This window comes from Pleurodeles waltl, chromosome 2_2, assembly GCF_031143425.1.
Source record: "Pleurodeles waltl isolate 20211129_DDA chromosome 2_2, aPleWal1.hap1.20221129, whole genome shotgun sequence".
NCBI lineage: Eukaryota > Metazoa > Chordata > Amphibia > Caudata > Salamandridae > Pleurodeles > Pleurodeles waltl.
The window spans coordinates 488,268,701-488,292,436 of record NC_090439.1 but is presented as its reverse complement, the minus strand read 5'-3'; positions in this window follow the sequence as shown (position 1 = coordinate 488,292,436).

Here is a 23,736-nt window from a genome sequence, read left to right as displayed (position 1 = left end):
CTTGCGGGGTGGTTCTCCATCTGCAGGGGGTGGGGTGCTGGTGTCGTGGTCCTGTGGCGGTGCCTCCTGTCCACTGGCGCCGGCGGAGGTGGTGGGCTGTTCATCGTCCAGGCTAGTGTCAGGGGCCACAGTGTCCTTCCTGGTGTTGAGGAGTTCCTTCAGCACCCCTACAATGGTGCCCAGGGTGGAATTGATGGATTTGAGTTTCTCCCTGAACCCCAAATACTGTTCCTCCTGCAGCCGCTGGGTCTCCTGAAACTTGCCCAGTACCGTTGCCATCGTCTCCTGGGAATGGTGGTAGGCTCCCATGATGTTGGAGAGGGCCTCGTGGAGAGTGGGTTCCCTGTGCCTGTCCTCCCCCTGTCGCACAGCAACCCTCCCAGTTCCCCTGTTTCCCTGGGCCTCTGTCCCCTGAACCGTGTGCCCACCACCACTGCCCCCAGGTCCCTGTTGTTGTTGGGGTGGTGGATTAGCCTGGGTTCCCTGTAGTGTTGGACACAGTGCTGCAGTCCAGCGGCGCAGGTCCTCCCATCTTTTAGGGCAGTGGGTGCTCCGTCTGTGGTAGACCCCGAGGGTCCAGACGTCCTTGGCAATGGCACGCCAAATACCCTTCTTCTGGTGGGCGCTGACCTAGAGGAATTGTTACAGGGGGAAAGGAAATTACTCACCCGTCCGGACCATCATAGTCATTGCCCACCAGTTCCCACCCATGCCCTGATGCACATACACTCACCATCCGCACATGCAGGCCTCAGCCCCCCCATGTACCTTCCATCCACACCATTCAAAGCAGGCATTGCTCATGCAGCATGCTCACAGTGTACTCACCTGTTTGTCTGGAGGACCGTACAGTTGCGTGTACTGGGTGAGGACCCCATCCACTAGTTTCTTCAGCTCCTCTGAAGTGAAGGCAGGGGCCCTTTCCCCAGACACTGTAGCCATTGTTGCTTCCAGACACAGGTCACAGCAGCACTTGCAGTGTAGGTCCTCTCCTGTTGAAGGTCAGGTATCAAGTGAGTGAACAGACAGAAAATGGCAGTCACGTCCGCGGCGGTGAGTACCGTCACTGCCAGCGTACATTGTCATTGGCTCCTGGAACCCATAGGGCCCAATGTTAACCAATGCAGAATTGCCCTGCGGTCCTCCACCACCCACCGCGACGGTGTACAATGCCAATGCAGTTACCTCATATCCCCTTGTCCCATCTTACAGGTCAGGTAGCCGCCATTTCAGGGGGACACATGGGATGGATAAAAACTTTGTTACATCTATCTAGGCCGGGAATACAGACAGATACCGGCACATTGTGGATTAATAAAGTTTCTGCAAATAACACATTGTGATACCTCAGTGTTGGATGACTCTCTGCTCGCTGTTGTCCTCCATAGGGAACGTCCGCTGGGGCAGGTGATGAGATGGCGGCATCCTCTGGTGTACAGACCCCTGGTGGACCTGTCGACAATGGAAGAGAGACACATCATAATCACATACAGACTTGATCGTACAACAATCCTGGAACGGTGTGCCCAGTTGGAGCCAGACCTGATGTCAGCTATCCGCCATCCCACAGGGATACCCCCTCTAGTGCAGGTCCTGTCTGTACTCCATTTCCTGGCCAGTGGGTCCTTTAAAACAACAGTGGCCATGGCATCAGGGATGTCCCAGCCAATGTTCTCTAACGTGTTGTTCAGAGTGTTGTCTGCCTTGCTGAAACACATGCGCAGCTACATCGTTTTGGTTTTCCCTCAAGTGGAGGATTTGCCCACAGTGAAAGGTGACTTATATGCCCTGGGACATATACCCAACATCATTGGTGCCATTGATGGTACACATGTGGCATTTGTACCCCCCCTTGCAGGAATGAACAGGTGTACAGAAACCGGAAGTGCTACCATTCGATTAATGTGCAGATGGTGTGTTTGGCAAACCAGTACATCTCCCATGTCAATGCGAAGTATCCTGGCTCTGTGCATGACGCTTACATTTTGAGAAATAGCAGCATCCCTTATGTGATGGGGCAACTCCTGAGGCACTGTGTGTGGCTAATAGGTGAGTCCAAGGTCCCAATACAGTTGACATAGGGGTTGTCCCTAAGGGTTAGTGTGTGTCTAACAGTTGTCCCTCGACATGTCCAGGTGACTCTGGTTACCCCAACCTGTCATGGCTACTGACCCCTGTGAGGAATCCCAGGACAAGGGCAGAAGAACGCTACAATGAGGCACATGGGCGAACTAGGAGGATAATCGAACGCACCTTCGGCCTCCTGAAGGCCAGATTCCGGTGCCTCCATATGACAGGTGGTTCCCTATACTACTCACCAAAGATGGTGTGCCAGATCATCGTGGTCTGCTTTATGCTGCACAACCTGGCTTTGCGACCCCAGGTGCCTTTTCTGCAGGAGGATGTGCCAGATGGTGGTCTTGTGGCAGCTGTGGAGCCTGTGGGCAGTTAAGAAGAGGAGGCAGAAGAAGAGGATATCGACAACCGAAACAACATCATGATGCAATATTTCCAGTGAGACACAGGTAAGAAGATGTAACTGCTTCCCACAGCTCATACTATTGTTGGAGCTAGCATAAGTCTGTATTTTTCCCTCAGTGTATGGACACTGACTTGACACTTTGGCTTTCCATTTCACAGATCTGGGTCCCACTTTGTGCCCTCTGCTATGTTTACTCCTGGCCTACAGGTGTGTTACATTGGTATGTGAACAAGTACATTGACATTGCTATATTCCATAGATATTGCAATTACACATTTGTGAAAGCACAGACTGACTCCAGATTGTTTTGTGATTGAAGTGTGTTTATTCCTGTGCAAATAAGTGGAGGGGGTTGTAAAATGGGCTGGGTTGATGGTGGAGGTATGTCCATGGCAGAGTCCAGTCTATTTGTTTCACAGGTGCATTGTCCAAAGGGGCATAGGAAGTAGAGCAATGGCAGTTTAAGGATGGACAGTGTGACATAGTGGGACAGAAAGGTGACATTCAGGGGGTTCTTATTTCCTGGTGGGGGTCTTGGCAATGTTCTTTGTCTTGTTCCTGGATCTCAGGGACCGTTTGCGGGGTGGTTCTCCATCTGCAGGGGGTGGGGTGCTAGTGGCCTGTTGTACATGTGGCGGTGCCTCCTGTCCACTAGCGCCGGCAGAGGTGGAGGGCTGTTCATCGTCCAGGCTAGTGTCAGGGGCCCGTTGGTATGCCACCACGTCCCTCCTGGTGTTGAGAAGGTCTGCCAGCACCCCTGCAATGGTGACCAGGGTGGTGTTGATGGACTTCAAGTCCTCCCTGATCCCCAGGTAGTGTTCCTCCTGCAGCCTCTGGGTCTCCTGAAACTTGGCCAGTACTGTGCCCATGGTCTCCTGGGAATGGTGGTAAGGTCCAATGATGTTGGAGAGTGCCTCGTGGAGAGTGGGTTCCCTGGGCCTGTCCTCCCCCTGTCGCACAGCAGTCCTCCCAGCTTCCCTGTTATCCTGTTCCTCTGTCCCCTGAACCGTGTGCCCACTGCCACTGCCCCAAGGTCCCTGATCGTCCTGTGTTAGTGGGGTTGCCTGGGTTCCCTGTAGTGGTGGACACACTGCTGATTGACGTGTTCCAGGGACAGAGGGATGGGCCCGCAGGGTGGGTGCTGTGGTGGTGTTTCCTGAGGGGGAGGTTCAGTGGTGGTTTGTGACTGTGTCAGGGGAACCGACTGTCCCGAGGTCCCTGATGGGCTGGGCTGGTCATCTTGATCCAGGCATGCAGAGCTGCTGTAATCACTGTGGGTCTCTTCTGTGGTGGGACTGGATATGTCTGGCACCTCCTGTCCGGTGACGTTGGGTATGGGTCCTGTTGGGGTGTAAATGTATATTTATTGTATCTGTGTGTGCCATCTTGTGCAATGGGTGAGTGACCCTCTACTCCTGTGCTTGCATTATTGGCTTGGTCCTTGTGTGATTGGTGATTTTGGGGCATGAGTGAGTCTCTGTACTGGACATGCTTTGGTGATGGGTGTCCATGCATTGGTGTTACATGCAGGGCTTGATTTTGGGATGTGTGGGTTGTGTTAGTGGGGTATCTATGGGTTGTTAGGGTGATGGGTGTGAGGGTAAGGGTGGTGGGATGTGATGGCATGCAGGTGGGGTGTTGGGGATTAGGTAGCAAAGATTTGACTAACCAGAGTCCAGTCCTCCTGCTACTCCTGCGAGGCCCTCAGGATGCATAATTGCCAAGACTTGCTCCTCCCATGTTGTTAGTTGTGGGGGAGGAGGTGAGGGTCCACCGCCCATCCTCCGTGGGTCTTTCCACCTCTTCCTGATGTCATCCCGTGTTCTTGGATGCTGTCCCACTGCGTTAACCCTGTTGACAATTCTGCCCCATAGCTCCATCTTCCTTGCAATGGATATCTGCTGCACCTGTGATCCGAATAGCTGTGGCTCTACCCGGACGATTTCCTCCACCATAACCCTGAGCTCCTCCTCAGAGAACCCGGGGTGTCTTTGACGTGCCGTGATGTGGTGTTGGTGATGTGTGAGGTGGTGTCTGTTGTGATTTGTGAGGGGATGTGTTGGTGTGTGTTGTTTGAGGTGTGTGGATGTTGTGTAAGTGATGGTTTTGTGTGTCTGTGGATGCTGGTGTTGTTTTAGGTAGTCTCTCTCTCTGGCCTTCTTTCAAAATTTTGGTTGTAAGGGTTTGTGGGTGATGTGGGTGTGTGCTTTATATTGGATTGGATGTGTGGGAGTGGTGTGTGTATGTGTATCAGGTATGTGTATTTCGAATTGTCCAATGTGGTTGTGTTTTGTAAATGTGTGTGTATTTTGAGCGTGGGGATGTGTACCGCCAATGGAATACCGCAGTTGAAAGACCGCCGTGTTGATTCGTGGGTCATGATACTGTGGGCATATTCCTGTTCGCGTGATGGTGTTGGTTTTGGTATCGCCAGTTTATCACTGACCTTTGGTGTCGAGGACTTGTGTGGATGTCTGTATTGTGGTGGATTGCGAGCTGTGGGTCGTAATACCTGTAGCGGAATTCAACGGCTGCAGAGGTATGTTGGCGGTCTTCTGCATGGCGGAAAGCGGGATTTACCGCCAGGGTTGTAATGAGGGCCTTAATCTTTTAGTCTAATTTACTTTTGTGATTCAGGCCCATCGTGAGTAACTCACTGACCTTCATTAATACATGCAACAGTCAACTATTTACCTTGTGTTATCAGTAAATCACAATCATTTCACATTTCAATGAACAGTGTTTGACTTTTTATAGGCTAAAAAACCCATCATGAAGGATCCTGACACTCATATGAGCACTAAATAAACCTCCAGGAGTTCATGAATTACATTGAAATTTCTCCTAGGATCAAGGATTTGGCCACCTGGGTGTCTTATGGCAGCACCTTAAATTATGGGCCACAGGTTACTGTTCTGGTACTGTTAGTGGTGCCCCTGCCCTTCCGGGGCCACTACAAGAAGCAGTATGCAATGCCTTCTTCAGGCGCAACTCCATAGCTGACGGAGTTCTACAGAGCATCGGAGCATCAAGCGTAGCATGGAGCGCGGAGGAGAGGACGGGCGTGGTGTGAGCCGACCGTGACCATTGTGACCATTGCAATCGTTGCAACGGCTTGGGCCACAGCAGCTCTCAGCCCTTCGCAACGGACTGAGGAATTTGCCGCAACCGCAAAGTGGCTGCGAATGGGCTGTGAATTGGTTTTGGGGAGACCATTGGATTGGACCCATCAGACACACAGAGCGAGGGCTAAGAGCAGTGCAGAGCGGACAGCAGGCCAGTAGGTCAACAACAGGTCAGCAGCGGTGGTGGAGTTGTTGGGACAAGGGGCAAGGTGGGGCTGAGGGGAGGCAATCGGTCGTGCCATGTGGTATTGTGAGGAGTGGAGATCCTCTGGTGGAGACCCCAGCCTTACTCCCTGTAGGAAGGTGGCTTTCTTCTAGCATGGTTATCCTATTTTTGGCTTATTTGTCAGTGTTTATCAGTGTGTTTTTACTGTCTCACTGGGATCCTGCTAGTCGGGCCCCTTTGCTCATAATTTGTGGCCTATATGTGTTGTCAGTATGCTTGATTGTGCCACTGGCGTTCTGCTAACCAGAACTCCAGTGGTTATGCTGCCACTGCAGCCTGAGTGAAATAGTGCACACACTATTTCACAGCCATTTTCACTGCACTAGGTAACTTGTAAGTCACCTATATGCCTAACCTTCAGTTACTGAAGTCTAGGTGCAAAGTTACTGTGTGTGAGGGCACCATTGCACTAGCAAAGGTGCCCCCATATTGTCCAGGACCAATTTCCCAGACTTCGTGAGTGCGGGGACACCATTATGCACTACATATCTGTCAATGCATATGTTAGAAATGGGGTTTCTGGTTGGATAGGGTATGCACCTCAGCCAGGCAGAACTTACCCACTCTAGTCAGGGCAAGGGCGTTACACGTACAAGATAACCCCTGCTCACCCCCTTGGTAGCTTGGCACGAGCAGTCAGGCTTAACCTGGAGGCAATGTGTAAAGCGTTTGCACAACACACAGAACACATGTGACGCAATATCCCCACCACAAAGGAAACACAACACCAGATTATATGAAAATATACTGTATTGTAAACAACGCAATTATCAGACCAAACATCACATATCAGTACTATCCTGCTACCTTAGCAGTTGTCAGAACGTTACACATTAGTTACTCTGCAACCTAGCAGTAGTCACACATAACGCACAGGTTACTCAGTATTCTGCAACATAAGCAGTAGTCAGGAAAAAACGTTATTACATCACAGCACTTGTCATAAGAATATCATAAAATACCCATAGTAGGAACATTAGAAAACATATGGCAAGTTAGAAAAACATATTAGCAAGCATGTCCATAAAAGGAACATTTGCATACACATATGTAAAAACATCAAACGCAGGTAGCTAATATATGAATCAAATAAAAGTCTGTAGAAAGAACTTTGGATTTCAACTATATTGGTCCTTTAAACAGTACCTGGTTGGATGAAGGCACCTCCAGTGCCTAGAAGGCGAACAATGGGGCCCCCGGCGCTCTTATGTGCAAAACGGGGGCCTCCCTTATACTCTGGGGTCAGAGGAGGGTGACATGCACCTACTCTCTTTTATAGACAGGCCCCTCAGGGGACCGTGATTACTGGGGGCCCCCCAGGGCCTCAACCGGCCCTCACAAGGGGGGGCCAAAGCCAGCAAAAACAACTTAGGGCAGGAGGGGGGCACCACGCACCCCCTCCGGTTTAATGACAGGCCCCTCCCGGGACCCGCGATCTCTAGGGGCTCCCCCGGGCCTCCACTGGCCCTTCCACCAAGGGGGGGCCCACAATAATGCCCGTTTTACCTAACAGGAGAAAAGGAGCGTCCTGCTCCTAACGCAGAGGCCAGGGGGCACTCCCCCCGCTTTCCCCTGGTCCTGCCGTGAAGCCACAAGAAGATCAGACCCCTCCTGGAGCCCGAGCAGACACTCGCCTGCACCCGATGCGGTGTGCGAGTGTTCTTCCAGCTTCCCGGGCCGCTGCGGGGATCTTATTTAAAGGGGCACAATGCAGCAAGGAGCCTACGAGCTCCCAAGGCTCCATAAGCGCGCTGCAATCAGCGCTATGGCAGCCGCAACCACGGAGAAGCACCCCTCGTGAAGAAATGGATGCAGGGGTCAGGGGCCACAGCACCCTGCCCCTGGGGAGCAGAATCTTAAGACAAGACCCTCAGGTGGAGGGCCCAGCTACAGGCCAGCACAAGGGAAAGGCAGCAAGTGGCAAGTCCTTCACAGTGACCAGGCAGGTCACAGGTCAGCACAGCAGCAGCAGTCCATGGCGGTTCCTGGTGAGTCCTTTCAGCCTTTGGCGTCCAGTTCCAAGATAATTCCAAGAGTCTCCAAATTGTGGGGAAAATTCCCCTGTATTTATAGTCAGTTCTTACAGTGTTTTACAATGGTAGGGAGAGGAGGTTCCAGCCAGTTACAACTGGTTCTGGGAGTGCCCCCTTTCTCCTTTCAGCACAGGCTCCAAACATCAGTGGGGGGTTAACGACCCTATTGTGTGAGGCCAGGGCACAGTCTTTACAAATGCAGGTGTGCCCCGCCTCTCCCTTCTCTCAGCCCAGGAAGACTTGTCAGTATGCAGATGCACCTCTGTGACACCTCCACCCTCCCTGTGTACAGGCTGTCTGAAAAGTATGCACAAAGCCCCAACTGTCACTCTGCCCAGACGTGGATTGGAGTCAAGCTGCAAAATACCAGAGTCATAAGCACAGATAAATGCGCACTTTCTAGAAGTGGCATTTCTGTGATAGTAATAAAAAATACACCCACACCAGTAAGAAGTATTTATTATCACCATCACAACCATACCAAACACGCCTACACTACCCCTCATAAATCAGACAATACCCTTTACACATAAGGCAGGGCATTTCTAATGCAATCCTATGAGAAGGCAGCACTCACAGCAGTGAGACACCAAGTTAGGCTGTTTGTCACTACCAGGACCGGCCATGCAATATGGCACATGTCCTGCCTTTCTACATACATGGCACCCTGCCCTTAGGGCTAGCTAGGGCGTACCTTAGGGGTGACTTACATGTAATAAAAGGGGAGTTCTGGGCCTGGCAAGTAAATTTAGATGCCAGGTCCCTGTGGCAGAAAACTGCGCACACAGGCCCAGCGCTAGCAGGCCTGAGACAGGTTTGAAAGTCTACTTCAGTGGGTGGCGCAAGCAGCGCTGCAGGCCCACTAGTAGTATTTAATTTACAGGCCCTGGGTATAGAGATACCACTGTACAAGGGACTTATAGGTAAATTAAATATGCCAATTAGGTATAAGCCAATCATACCAACTTTAGATGGGAGAGCACCTGCACTTTAGCACTGGTCAGCAGTGATAAAGTGCTCAGAGTCCTAGAGCCAACAGCGAGAGGTCAGAAAAACCAGGAGGAAGGAGGCAAAAAGACTGGGGAAGACCCTGCGTAAGGCAAAAAGTCCAACAGCATATATGTAGCTTCACAATGGTATCTCCGAATATGGCCATGTGAGATGTCTACAATTGTGAAATTGAACCCCCAATCCAAATCTGGTATGGGTGGGCAATTACATGTACCCTGGGGGCTCCCCCATGGACCCCCAGTACTGCCAAACCAGCTGTCTGAAGTTTCCACTTCAGCCCCATCTGCTGCCACATCACAGACAGGTTTCTGCCCTCCCGGGGATTGAGCAGCTCAATCCCAGGAAGGCAGAAGAAAGCATTTCCTTTAGGAGAGGGATGTTGCACCCTCTCCCATTGGGAATAGGTGTTACAGGCATAGTAGGGGTATCCTCCCAGAGCCTGTGGAAATGCTTTTAAGGGCACAAATGGTGCCCTCATTGCCTAATCCAGTCTACACCGGTTCAGGAACCCCCAGTCCCTGCTCTGGCACAAAACTGGACAAAGGAAAGGGGAGTGACCGCTCCCCTGTCCATCAACACCCCAGGGGTGGTGCCCAGAGCTCCTCCAGAGTGTCCCTGGTGTTAGTCATCTTGGATTCCAAGGTGTGGGGACCCTCTGGGGGCATCTGAGTGGCCAGTGCCAGCAGGTGACATCAGAGGCCCCTCCTGATATGTGAATACTTGGGTAGGTAGCCAATCACCCTCTCAGGGCTATTTAGGTCTCTCCTGTGGGTGTCTCCTCAGATTCAGTTTGCAAGACTCCACCAGGACTCCTTTACATCCTCTGCTTCAGCTTCTGACCGTCGGACCAACCACAGACTGCTCCAGGAACCACAGTAACTGCAAAAAATTACCCAGGAAGGCTACTGTGATCTGGAACTTCAGCTCCAGCCAGCAACTGCAACAGTTTCCAGGATGTGCACTCTCTGAGGACTGCATGTCTTCACCATGCATCAGAAGACCTAAAGGAATCTCCTGTGGAGTGACAGAGTCACTTCCCTGCTTCTGCAGGCACCTTTCTGCTATGATGGCCGGTACTCTGGGACTCCTCTCCTGTCGACGAGCATGATCCCTGGAACACAGGTGGTGGACTAAAGTTATTGTGACTTTCCAAAGGTCCAACTGCCCAAATTTGGTGGAGGTAAGGGCTTGCTTCCCCGGGCCAAACAGTACCCCTTTGCATCACGTCCTCTGCAGCTCCTTGGGCTTCTGTGAACTTCTTCCAAATGTTCTTCATGCACAGCATGGCTCACATCCCTTGAACTCTATCCTGTGACGCTCAGCTCCCTGAGTTGTTCTCCAGCATGGTGGGATCCCTTTGTGCAGTGCTGCAACAACTGCACTTTGCAACTCCTTGGTCCCTGTGTCCAGGGACTCCTGTTGGTGCTGCCTGGTCTTCTAAGAGCTCTCTGAAGTGCTGAGAGCCCTCTCTGTCTCCTCAGTCTGAGTTGAGACCCCCCAGGTCCCTTCTGGGTCCAGGCAGCTCCACTTTGACCCAAATGCATTTTTGCGTGAACCAAGGCTTGTTGGCGGAATCCAGCAACACAAACAGTCTGTATCCAACGTCTCGATGTGGGACATCTCTTGCACCAACCAGGAACCTGCAGCTATCTTCTTTGGTGCATTTCTGTACTTTTCTTCCACCTGGAGAATCCACTTTTGCACATTCTTCCAGGTTGGCAGGGACTCCTGTTCTTCCTGGACTCTTCATCGACTTCTGGACTTGGTCTCCTCTCTCCACAGGTATTCAGGTCCAGGAATCCATTGTTGGTTTCTTGCAGTCTTGCTTGGTTCTTGCATAATCCTTCATCACAATTTCTAGTGTGTTCTGGGGAAACTTACTGTACTTTACTCCTGTTTTCCTGGGCTCTGGAGTGGGGTACTTTACTTACCTTTGGTGTTTTCTTACACTCCCAGCACCCCTCTACACACTACACTTGCCTAGGGGGGAATCCAACTTTCGCATTCGACTATTTTAGTACATGGTTTGTGTTGCCCCTAGGCCCATGGCAATCTATTGTGTTTTTCACTGTTTGCACTATTCTATGACTGTTTACTTACCTGATTTCGGTTATTAGTGTATATATTGTGTATAATACTTACCTCCAGAAGGAGTATTGCCTCTAAGATATTTTTGGCCTTGTGTCACTAAAATAAAGTACCTTTATTTTTGGTAACACTGAGTATTGTCTTTTATTGGGTATAAGTACTGTGTGACTATAGTGGTATTGCAAGAGCTCTGCATGTCTCCTAGTTCAGCCTTGGCTGCTCTACTACAGCTACCCCTAGACAACCTAAGCTGCTAGACACTGCCTACATTTCACTAAGGTGGATCACTGGACCTTTATAAGGTGTAAGTACCTCTGGTACCCACTACAAACCAGGCCAGCTTCTCACACCCTCTCCCTCCCCTTATCTTCCACTCCACCTACCACGCTCCCAACCATCCTGTCAAGCTGAAACTACGTAGCCAAGTAATTAAAGCCATTAAATGATTGAGCAACATTGGCACTAAGCAACTGAAGAAATAAATAAGCAAATAAGCAGCTGGGGAGCAAAAGTAAAAGTAAAAAGCACAAAGACATGCGAGCAGAGCAGTAGGCTCAGAGCCACAACCACTGCTGGTAGGGCAGAAGCAGCCAGTGCTAGGTTAGTGTGGCTTGCCTTTCAGCCGGTCCGATTCTGTGTGCAATCCTCACGACAGTATGGCTGCACTGCTGCACACTCCTCAGGACAGTATAGCCGTACAGCTATTGCAGAGCAGAGCTTAAACCTGGAGCGTGCTGCCCCCCCCCTGCATGAGATATCTGGTGAGTCGGTGGGACTAGGACTTGCTCCCTGCAGTCTTAAATACAAAAGGGAATATGCATCTTTAGCCGTAAAACCCTACCCCCAAAATAGTAAAAGGAGCGATTAAACTAGTGAGCTAGAACGTAGCTGGCCTGACTTTCCTCATTGCTAGCCCCAGTACTGGGGAATTTGTGAACAACGCTGGCATTCTATGCTTCCAGGAAACCTGGACGGTGGAGCCTCTATCCATTCCTGACTTTATACCAACTCAGACTCCTGCACACAAAAAAATGCTTCCAAGACATATGGGAGGCTTAGCAACCTAGGTGAAATTCAATCTAGTTGTTAAGGTGGAAGTCTGGGAGAAATCAACGAGGGAAGTCCATGTGATGAGCGTATATGGTCTGGCCTTTACCAATAAAGCAATACCTGTTAAAATCATAAATTTGAATATAAATCTGAGTCGGGAAAAAACTGTCAAATGTTAAATCCATTCTATCTCTGTTGAAAGAATTTCTGTATGAGCATCCAAATCATCAATACATGATACCAGGAGATTTCAATGTTCGTAAATTAGGTCAGGAGGCTGGGTTTTCAGGAGACTCTGCAAGAATGGCCTTAGAAAATGTTACTAGACTTTGAACTAAGAATTACTAATTATAGTGAAATAGTTGTCGCCATACTGCTACCAACATTCAGAAATAGTTCTACATTAGATTATATCTTCCTAAGCGCTTAATTGTCGGCTAGATGCCTAAGCCATCAGGTCATTAACAGAACCGAAAGTGACCATAATCCTCTGATAATAGAAATTGATCTTGGAGTAGCAAGGCATCTGCCCTATAAAGCTGCTGGGAAGCAAATACCATCTAACTTACGTCCCTTGATAAAAACAGATTAAATGTGGAACAGCTTGCTCTGCCAGGTATGCATTGTGGAAACAGGCAAATGGTTCCCTAATGTTTGAAATTGGGACATGGCGGGTGACTGATCAGTGGGGAATCATGATTAATAAGCTCCACAGTGCGCTGAAAGGTCCCAAGCAGTATTGGCAACCAGAGGCTAAAAGAAGAGAAGCAGACACATTTTTAGCATCCCAGGAGTATCAACATAGCAAAAAGGCATGCAGGCAGGCAGAATTGTGATAAAGGAAAATGAAAACCTCCACAACGGAAGCCCTTAAAAGGCTGGCAAGGAAAGAGCACAAGAAAATATTTTGGAAATTAAAGATAAATGACAGAGAGGAATGTTGGAAACAAATACATGCATTGATGATACCAAGGAAAAGTGGAGAATTTGGGAATTATGTTAACACCCTGTTATATAAGTATGACTACAAAGACAGTGTGGTTTCGGCTTGTGAAGGGGAAGCCACGTGGAAAACATATATGTGGATTCAGATTATGCAGACGCTCATGGTCCCATGGGATTGTAACACATATTCGATGGCCTTGACAACAGGTCTATAAGCGTCACTGCCAAATCAGTGCAAGGTATACTTAGTAGTATTCAGCATGATGGGACTCAGAGAACCAAATGGTCTCCCAGAGAGCATTTTCAGAGAAGTCTATTGTTGGAAAATGGGGTATTGTAAGTGGTAGGTAAATACCTACACTTGGCAATAGGCCACTAACCTCCAATTACGACCAGTTAGGTCTCAATAAATTCAATGCAGCTCAACCCTTCGTAGCTTGGCAACGAACAGCAAGGCTTGACTTAGGAGACAAATGTGCAAGCATTTAAAAATCACAAACCAGTAAATAAGGTTGACACAAAACACAATAAAAAATCCAACATCAATCTATAAAAAATATATTACATTTTTACCTCTAAAATGACACCAAAACGATTAAAATAGGATAAGGGGAACCGGAGATATGAATTTTTAAACAATTAATGCTTTTTTAGTGCTTAGAAACGAATAGCGCCAATCTGATCATCTGATTGCAGCTCAACCAGGGCAAAGTCAAAGTTTGAGGCTGACCACAATGGAGCTCTGCTCGGTTACAGCTCGCGGGAGGCCTCGGTCAAAATTTTACCTTCGGACTTAGTCGTTTTCTAGAAGATTTTCTACAGCGGGACCAAGTTGCCAGTCCAATCCCACCTCCTGGAAGTCCTCCTCTGATACGCCTTGCGGGAGCCCTTGGTAGAGTTTTTTACCATCGGACTTAGTAGTTTTTTCGAGGTGAAAATCCTTCGACTGGGGCAAATCTGAATCTTTTCTGACGTCCCTGGAGCCCTCTACAGATACACTGCCTGGGAGGTCCCGGTCAACTTTCTACGTTGAGACGTAGTCACTTTTTCAGAGATTTTCTTCACTGGGATGAACCTGCAAGTCAGGCCGAGTTGTGGTTGTGGCAAGCCAGCTAGAGTTTCCACGGTGGGTCGGTACCTTTATGGAGCTTTTTTCCAAAGGTTTTCCAAACTTCTTCAAACATCTGGATCTTTTTCCAGATATTCATTTAAGGTTCTTTTGGTGTCCACAGCACACCCCAAGGTTCCAGAAGCTCTGAGATGCTCCTTAAGGGTGTGGACTACAACTCCCAGAATGCACCTGCCGCAAACTCCAAAAGGGCAACTGGACAGTTGTCTGCTGGTCAGGTTCTTCAGGAGTTGGTGCAGGGGACTCTGGTTAGCAATTCTTCACCGGTAGCCAACAGGGAGTCCCTTCTTGAACTAGTTGAAGCCAGGCAAAGTCCTTCTTTGGGCAAAGCCCAAGTGTGCAGCTGGTGCAGTCCTTCAGAGTGCAGTGTCCAGGTGCAGGTCAGGGGTCCAGCAGAGCAGTCCTTCTTCTCCTGTAGTTCTTTCTTGTTGAAATCTGGTAGGGATCTGAGGTGTGAGTGCAGGTCTTCCAGTTTTATCCTTGCCCCTGGGTGAAAAACAGGGGGGTCCTGGTTCTCCAATCAGGTGTAGGGTCCTTCCCCCTATGATGACCACTTCCTGGGAAGTGTGGCAAAAATCTATGCCAGGGAGCAACATTCCTCAAAAATCCATCATGGCTGAAAGTGATTTTGGGAGGTTATATCTGGCTGAGCCCACCCGCTGGTGTGGCTACAAATCTTAAACACATCCTTCTCCTGCCCACTCCTAATCTAATCATGGGGGTACCTAATTGTCTGGGTTTGCAGGATGTGAGGGAGGTGCTGGGTTGCTCCAAATGTCCTTCCCTGCCTTTGAAGACCAGTTTGGCAGCCCTCCCCCTTCCTGCTTCCCTATCTGCTGAGGGAAGATCTCCTCCCCCAGGCACATCACTTTTTATTGAGCCCAGGACCCTTCACAGCTCATCAAGACAGCCTGGCCAGGCTGCCAGAGGATGGCCAATCAGAGCAAAGCAGCAAAACACTACAGGGCTGAAGTTGGCAACTTTTTAGGTAAAGCTTAAAACTCTTTACTTGAACAAGTTATATTAAATCCAATCAATTTGATACCAAACTTGAGGTATCTGGCACTTAAGGGAGCTTCATAAAAATAAAATAAAGTCTCCCCATTCTAGCCTATGGAGGCCATTCACTGCAATGAGGGAAAACTGAATTTGGCTGTTTTACCTCACCAGGGCTTATAAAACTATTCTTATAAGGTCCCTGCTGATAGTTACATGGCACCCAGCCCTAGGGGCACACAGGGCACACCCTAGGGGTGACGTATATGTCCAAATATGGTAATTTAAGACTTTGGAACTATTTTTAATTTCAAAGTCAAATTTGCATGTAACTTTGATTTAAAAGCAGCCAGAAAGTCAGGACTGCCTTTAAAATGACACTGGGCACCTCAGCAGTGCATCTATGGGTGCACTATCTATGCTGGGGTCCCTAAACCTACATGCCCTACCATATACTAGGGACCTATAGGTAGGTTGACATAGCCAATTATAATTAGCCTAATTTGCATACTCATTTTACACAGAGCACAGGCCCTGGGACTGGTTAGCAGTACCCAGGGCACCATCAGAGTCAGGAAAGCACCAACAAAAAGTGAAAAATGGGGGCAAAAAGGTAGGGGGCCTCTGCCATCAACCCTGTTTTCTTACAACTATGATTTTTGGGTTGAGCCTATAACTATTTTATTCAACGATTGTTTACATTTTTCTGTGGTTCCGGAAGCCTGGAAACGGTCGACATTGAATCCAATTCACAAAAAGGGGCATCACCTGACCAGAAAACTATAGGTTGGTAGCCCTACTGGATGTGGAAGGCAAGGCCTTCTCAAAGTTGCTCTTATAAGAACTTGAAAACTGGATCAAAGAAATGAATATTATACTCATATATCAAACTGGGTTTAGATCTTGCTCTTCTACAATAGACAATGTTCTTGCCCTCTCATTCTTGGGTCAAAAGGCACAGAAGCCGTCATCCCAGCCGCTCTTCACCTGCTTTATAGACTACAGTGTGGCTTTTGAAGGTGGCGAGCGTCACATTCTCTGGAAGAAATTAGCCGCATGGGGGATACTCTGACACATGGGTGCGGATTAAGAAAGCCCAAACACATGTAACAAGAAAATGTATACTAATAGAGGCTTGAAGCAAGGCTGTGTTATTATCCCACACATGTTAACCTTTATACGGCCTACCTGGATGCAGAATTGTTTGAAGAAAATACATTTCCCCCAAAATTGGGTAAGACTGTGCTCCCTATAATCCAATATGCCAATTACTTGGTTCTGCTTGGCCAGATGCAAATAGGGTTAAAAAATGACCTAGATATAAAGCATGGCTACAATATGAAAAAATGCACTACAAGCAAATGTGGCTAAAACTAAAGTTTTGGTTTTTGGATGCCAAACTAAAAAGCATCAAATGGATTGAAGCACTGGCCCGCTAAAAATAGAGACATAAACAAAATATCATTACCTTGGAGTTTGGATATCAAACTCTGGGAAAACTTCATATCAGGCAGCAGTCCTGGAAGCAAAAGCAGAAAGAATCATTTATGCCCTATCCAAACTTTACCATCAGCTTAAATCTCCAACCGTTGAGGCAATTAGGAGTCAGTAAAGCAAAGCTTTACCAACAATCTCTTATGGGCACCTTGCATACCCTGGTAGGCTTAACGCACTGCTGAGAAGTGTCAGGTAAAAGCCTACAAGAAAATATTTCAGATTCCTAGATCCACTAAACATGCATGGATTTGCCTGCAATTTCGACTGAATAAGGATGGATATTGAATGTAAAATGGAGGTAATCAAGATCACCGAGTCTGCAGAGCCAACACTGATAGTCTGAGGGGGTCCTTGAAAGTAATGTATACAGATTATTCCAGCAACTGGGCCATTTATCTAAGGAGCGCAAAACAACTTTTGAACATGACTCCTTCTTATGTGCTAGACCCTCTTATTATGATGGGCCTGCTAAAAAGGACTCTGAAGGAGCAAGAGGGCGAGTGTCAGAGGAACGTGACATTGCTAGTATCAGGAATATCAGTGGTGACTGTGGTCTAGTGGAGTCATATACGACCATAAGTGGTCAACCATAATTAAAAGCTGCATTTGTGTGTTTCAGAGTATTCTACAGATGCAGCTTTTAACTCTCCCAGCTTGGGAATACAAACGCCATTGGAAGTTTCCATGCGGCTATCAGCCACAATGCACTCTGTGTAAATATCACTCTGAAACAATAATCCATCTTGTATGCTGCTGCCTCGGCCTGGTCACAGAATGACGTCTATTACTAACTCCTCTATTTTTTAAACATGGACTGAGAACATGCAAAGAGGCCCTAAAGTTTATGTCCACAGAGGAGGCCCCTATGGAGTTGGCCTGCTTTGGGAAACTTTTCGCCAAAGCTGGCAGGCCCCAAAGGATGCACGTGATCAGCAAAAATGAGCAATTGGCAGGGGTAGCTCTGCCCAAAAAGGAATTTCATTACTGAAATGGCTGCTCCCTCCATGCTACCTGCTTATTCAGTTTTGGACGGTATTGTCTATTGAATTCTAATGTTTGCATATAAATAACACCTATGAGAGTATTGGTCAAGTAGATGGCCTTCATTACTAAAATGGCTCCCTCCATGCTATTCACTTATTCAGTTTTGGATGGCATTGTCTATTGCAACCTAATGTACACATATAAGTAACACCTATGAATACTGGTCAAGTAGATGACATCTCTGTTTGTAAGACTTTGCAAGTTCTTTTTGTATCACACTATTAGTTTCTCTTAGAGAATTCTTTGGGGAAACGGCATGTATGTACTATGCACTTTGGCTATAAATCCTGGGAGGATGACCCCAAATGATGGCATATAGTATGTAGGAATTTTTATATTTACATCAATCTTAGACTCCTGTAGTAAGGACATGTTTGGAGGCTTTGAGTTTTAAAATGTTCTTCTTCTTCTGTCTTCTAGAGTATACTAAGACCCAGTTGCATCCCTTCCCTGTTTTAAGAGGGTGAATTGAAAGATAGTATATAATAATCATGTGTTTTACCAGTTTATTCTGGGCTGATGATTTTTAATGACGGCATGTACTACCTGTGCTCTTTTACGGTCCTATCTAATTTAGACTCTTATGCCAATGTCACACTAAGATAGTGCGCAATAGAATCTATGGCAATTCTTTATTATTCATGGACTTTATTCGCCTATCCTAGACAGACTATTTAAATGAGTGAAAGTATTGTTTATGGACTGGAACTTTCACTTCTTCATTGATTTTAGGTTTTTTATGATAGTGCTTGATAATGAGTTGTGTTTTATTACATGGTGATAGGCTTGCAGAGTCATTTATCTCAAAGTAGTTCGTTGATTTTATTATAATGGGAGAGGACATTTTTAATTGCTTACACACAGATAAGTGGTGATTTATGATGAGAAAATGTATCTGTTGGAAAATGGGTTATTGGTAAGGGCAGGTAGGTACCTACACTTAGCAATAGGCCACTAACCTCCACTAAGGTCCAGTTAGGTCTCAGTAAATTAAACCCAGCTCAACCCTTGGTAGCTTGGCAACGAGCGTCAAGGCTTAACTTAGGAGACAGAGTGTAAAGCATTCCAATATCACAAAACAGTAATTAAATAAAACACAGGAAACAGTTTAAAAATCCAAAACCAATTTATAAAAATAGATTATATTTTTATCTTTAAAATGACACCAAAACTAATAAAATCGGATAAGGGGAACCGGAGATATGAATTGTTAAAGAATTATTGTATTTTAGCGCCTAGAAACAAAAAGCGCCAATCGGGTCATCTGGTTGCACCTCGACCGGGGCAAAGTCAAAGTTTCAGGCCAACCGCGATGGAGCACTGCTCGGCTACAGGCCGCGGGAGGCCTCGGTTAAAAGTTTACCTTCACACTTAGGGGGTCATTCTGACTTCGGCGGGCGGCGGAAGCCGCCCGCCAAAGTACCCCCAACAGAATACCGCAGCGCGGTCAAAAGACCGCTGCGGTAATTCTGAGTTTCCCGCTGGGCCGGCGGGCAACCGCCAGAAGGCCGCCCGCCCGCCCAGCGGGAAAGCCCCTTCCACGAGGATGCCGGCTCCGAATGGAGCCGGCGGAGTGGAAAGGGTGCGACAGGTGCAGTTGCACCCGTCGCGATTTTCAGTGTCTGCTATGCAGACACTGAAAATCTTTGTGGGGCCCTGTTAGGGGGCCCCACGACACCCGTTCCCGCCAGCAAGGTTCTGGTGGTCAAAACCGCCAGAACCAGGCTGGCGGGAAGGGGGTCGGAATCCCCATGGCGGCGCTGCCTGCAGCGCCGCCATGGAGGATTCCTCAGGCCAGGGGAAAACCGGCGGGAAACCACCGGTTTCCCTTTTCTGACCGCGGCTTTACCGCCGTGGTCAGATTTGGCCTGGATGCACTGCCAGCCTGTTGGCGGTGCATCCGCGGGCCCCGGCCCTGGCGGTCTATGACCGCCAGGGTCGGAATGACCCCCTTAGTCTTTTTTTTGAAGATTTTCTTCAGCGGGACGAACCTGCCAGTCCAATCCGACCTCCTGGAGCCCTTCTCCAGATACGCGATGCTGGAATCCTCAGTGGAAATTTTTACCTTCCGACTTAGTCGTTTTTTCGAGGTGAAAATCCTTCGACCGGGGTAAACCTGGATCTTGATCCGACGTCCATGGAGCCCTCCTCGGATACGCTGGCTGGGAGGTCCCGGTCAACTTTTTACCTTCGGACTTAGGGGGTCATTCTGACCTCGGCGGTAAAAGGCGCTTACCGCCGGTCAGAAGACCGCCATAACACCGCCGCGGTAAACCGCCACGGTCATTTTGACCCGCAACTGGCAAACCGCCAAAAACCCGACAACAACAAAAGTCCGCCACACCAAAGGTCAGCGGGAAACTGGCGATGACCAAACCTCCACCGTCACGCCAACAGAAATACGCCCATACCATTCCGTCCCACAAATCCCCGCAGCGGTCTTTCAACCGCGGTATTCCATTGGCGGTACACACCGCCGCACTCACAATACACACACCTTTACAAAACACTACCACATTGGACAAATCAAAATACACACACCTGACACACATACACACACCACTCCCACAAACCCAAGACAATATAAAACACACACCCACATCACCCACAAACCCTTACGACCACAATTGCGAATGAAGGACAGAGAGAGAGAGCACAGCATAGAGTAGACCATCACACAGAGGCAAATCACAACATCACCCACACAATTTCCACGCACAAAACACCATACACCACCACACTCACCACACTCTACAACACATACACCACCCCTCACCTCATCCACACCACCCCATGGCACCCCAAAGACACCCCAGGTTCACTGACACAGAACTCAGGGTCATGGTGGAGGAAATAGTTCGTGTAGAGCCCCAGCTCTTCGGGGCACAGGTGCAGCACACCACCATTGCCAGGAAGATGGAGCTATGGCAAAGAATAGTGGACAGGGTCAACGCTGTGGGACAGCATCCACGCAATCGGGACGACATCAGGAAGCGGTGGAACGACCTACGGGGGAAGGTGCGTTCCATGGTATCAAGGCACAACATCGCGGTGCAAAAGACTGGCGGTGGACCCCCACCTACTCCCCCAGAATTCACAGCATGGGAGGAGGAAGTCTTGCACATCCTGCATCCTGAGGGCCTCGCAGGAGAAGGCGGAGGAATGGACTCTGGTAAGTCAAAGCTTCACTACTTCATTCCCCCCACCCCACCTGCATGCCAAATCATACCCCCACCCCCATCACACCAACTCCTTGCAAATGGCTCACCATCACATCCCACCCATCCCAAAACCTAGCCCTGCATGCGTCCCCAAAGCATGGACACCCATCCCCAAAGCATGCCCACTGTACACACCCATCACCCCCACAAGCCACCGTCACAAAAGCCCCTACAAGGGAATGCCAGCACTGGGGGACACGTCCACCCACCCATTACACGAAATGCCACACACAGAAGCAATAACCATACTCTTATACCCCTGCAGGACCCGAACGCCACCACACCGCCACGGAGGGTCCAGAGATGTCCATCCCACCCCCAGAAGAGGCCCCCAGTGATGACAGCAGCTCTGTCTCCCTGGACCCAGATGACCAGCCCGGCCCATCGGGGACCTCGGGACAGTCGGTTCCCCACAGACAGCCACAGGCTACACCAGACCCAACCCCCTCTGGGAACACCAGCACAGCTCCCACCCAGCGGGCCCATGCCTCTGTCTCCAGGACACGTCAATCAGCGGTGTGTCCACCACTACAGGGCACCCAGGTTGACCCACCACCCCAACAACAACAGGGACCTGGGGGCAGTGGTAGTGGGCACACCGTCCAGGGGACAGAGGCCCAGGGAAACAGGGGAACTGGGAGGGCTGCTGTGCGACAGGGGGGGACAGGCCCAGTGAACCGACTCTCCAAGAGGCCCTCTCCTCCATCATGGGAGCATACCACAGCTCCCAGGAGACGATGGCTACGGTACTGGCCAGGTTCCAGGAGATCCAGGTACTGCAAGAGGAACAGTACATGGGGTTCAGAGAGGAACTGAGGAACATTAGTTCCGCAATGGGGACCATCGTCGTGGCCCTCAACCAGATTGTCACCACATTGCAGGACCATGTGGCACCACAAAGGGCCCCTGTCACTAGCCTGGACCAGGAACAGCCTACCACCTCCGCCGGCGCAAGTGGACAGGAGGCCCCCACACAACGACAGGCCACCAGAACCCCACCTCCTGCAGAAGAAGAACCACCCCGCAAGCGGAACCTGAGATCTCACAAGAAGACAGAGTAGGATGCCAAGACCCCCGCCAGCAAACGATACCCCCTTATGTCATCCCACTGTCCCACATTGTCACCCTGTCCAACCTTGAACTGCCGCTGCTCCAGCCTTCCACAGGCATATGGACAATGCACCTGTGAGACTGAGAACTGGACTCTGCCATGGACATTACTCCACCATCACCCATCACCGTTTTACAATCATGTTCCTAGATGTAGCACTTCAATTAAATCACTTATTGCACTTAAAAAATCTGGAGTCTGCTTGTATTTTGAACAAATGTATTAGACATAACGGTGCAGAAATGTTCAGTTACATTGTGATGACAACATACCACTGTCAAACAGCTGTAGTCCATGGGCAAACAAAGCAGAGGTCACGCAGTGGGGCCCAGAGCTCTGAAAACGGAAGGGAAAGTCACAACTCAGTTAACAGGAACTGGGGGGGAACTCAGACAGTAGAGAGGCAGGAGACTTTAAGTAAATGTACAATGGCGTGGTTGATTCGTACCTGTGTGCTACTGAAAATACTGTTGTATCACTGTGTCCCTGTTGTCTGTGTCGTCCCCGTCGTCTTCCTCCTCTTCACTCTCCACAGCTGCTACAACACCACCATCTGGACCATCCTCCTGCAGGAAAGGCACCTGGTGTCGCAAAGCCAGGTTGTGAAGCATACAGCAGGCCACGATGATATGGCACACCTTCTTTGGTGAGTACATTAGGGATCCACCTGTCATATGCAGGCACCTAAACCTGGCCTTCAGGAGGCCGAAGGTTCTTTCTATAATCCTCCTAGTTCGCCCATGGGCCTCATTGTACCGTTCCTCTGCCCTTGTCCTGGGATTCCTCACTGGGGTAAGTAGCCACGCCAGGTTGGGGTAACCAGAGTCACCTATTAGCCACACACGGTGTCTCTGTAGCTGTTCCATCACATAAGGGATGCTGCTATTTCGCATGATGTACGCGTCATGCACTGACCCAGGGAACTTGGCATTTACATGGGAGATGTACTGGTCAGCCAAACAGACCACCTGGACATTCATCGAATGATAACTTTTTCTGTTCCTGTACACCTGCTCACTTCCACTGGGGGGGACCAAAGCCACATGGGTCCCATCAATGGCACCAATGATGTTGGGGATATGTCCAAGGGCATAGAAATCACCCTTCACTGTAGCCAAATCGCCCACCTCAGGGAAAACAATGTAGCTCCGCATGTATTTCATCAGGGCAGACAACACTCTGGACAAAACCTTAGAAAACATAGGCTGAGACATCCCTGATGATATGGCCACTGTTGTTTGGTATGATCCACTTGCCAAAAAATGGAGTACTGACAGAACCTACACCAGAGGGTGAATCCCTGTGGGTTGGCGAATGGGGGACATCAGGTCTGGCTCCAGCTGGGCACACAGTTCCTGTATAGTGGCTCGGTCAAGTCTGTATGTCAGTATGACATGTCTTTCTTCCATTGTCGACAGGTCCACCAACGGTCTGTACACAGGAGGATTCCTCCATCTCCTCGCAAGTCCCAGCGGACGGTGCCTAGGAAGGACAACATGGAGCACAGAGTCAAGCAACCCACAGGTACGTAACCACAGCTTGCACAGAACACGATTCGCTATGCATTGAATGGCTTGTATGAGTGGCAATGCAAGGCCTAGGCCTGTGTGACGCAGTACAAATTAAGCCATGTGGGCCCTTGAAATGGTGGCTGCCTGACCTGTGAAGTGTGACAATGGGATGTGAGGTCAATGCGCTGGCGTGGCACACCGTGGCGGGAGGCGGTCGAAGACCACGGCGCAAAGCAGCATTGGTTAACATAGAACCCTATGGGTCTC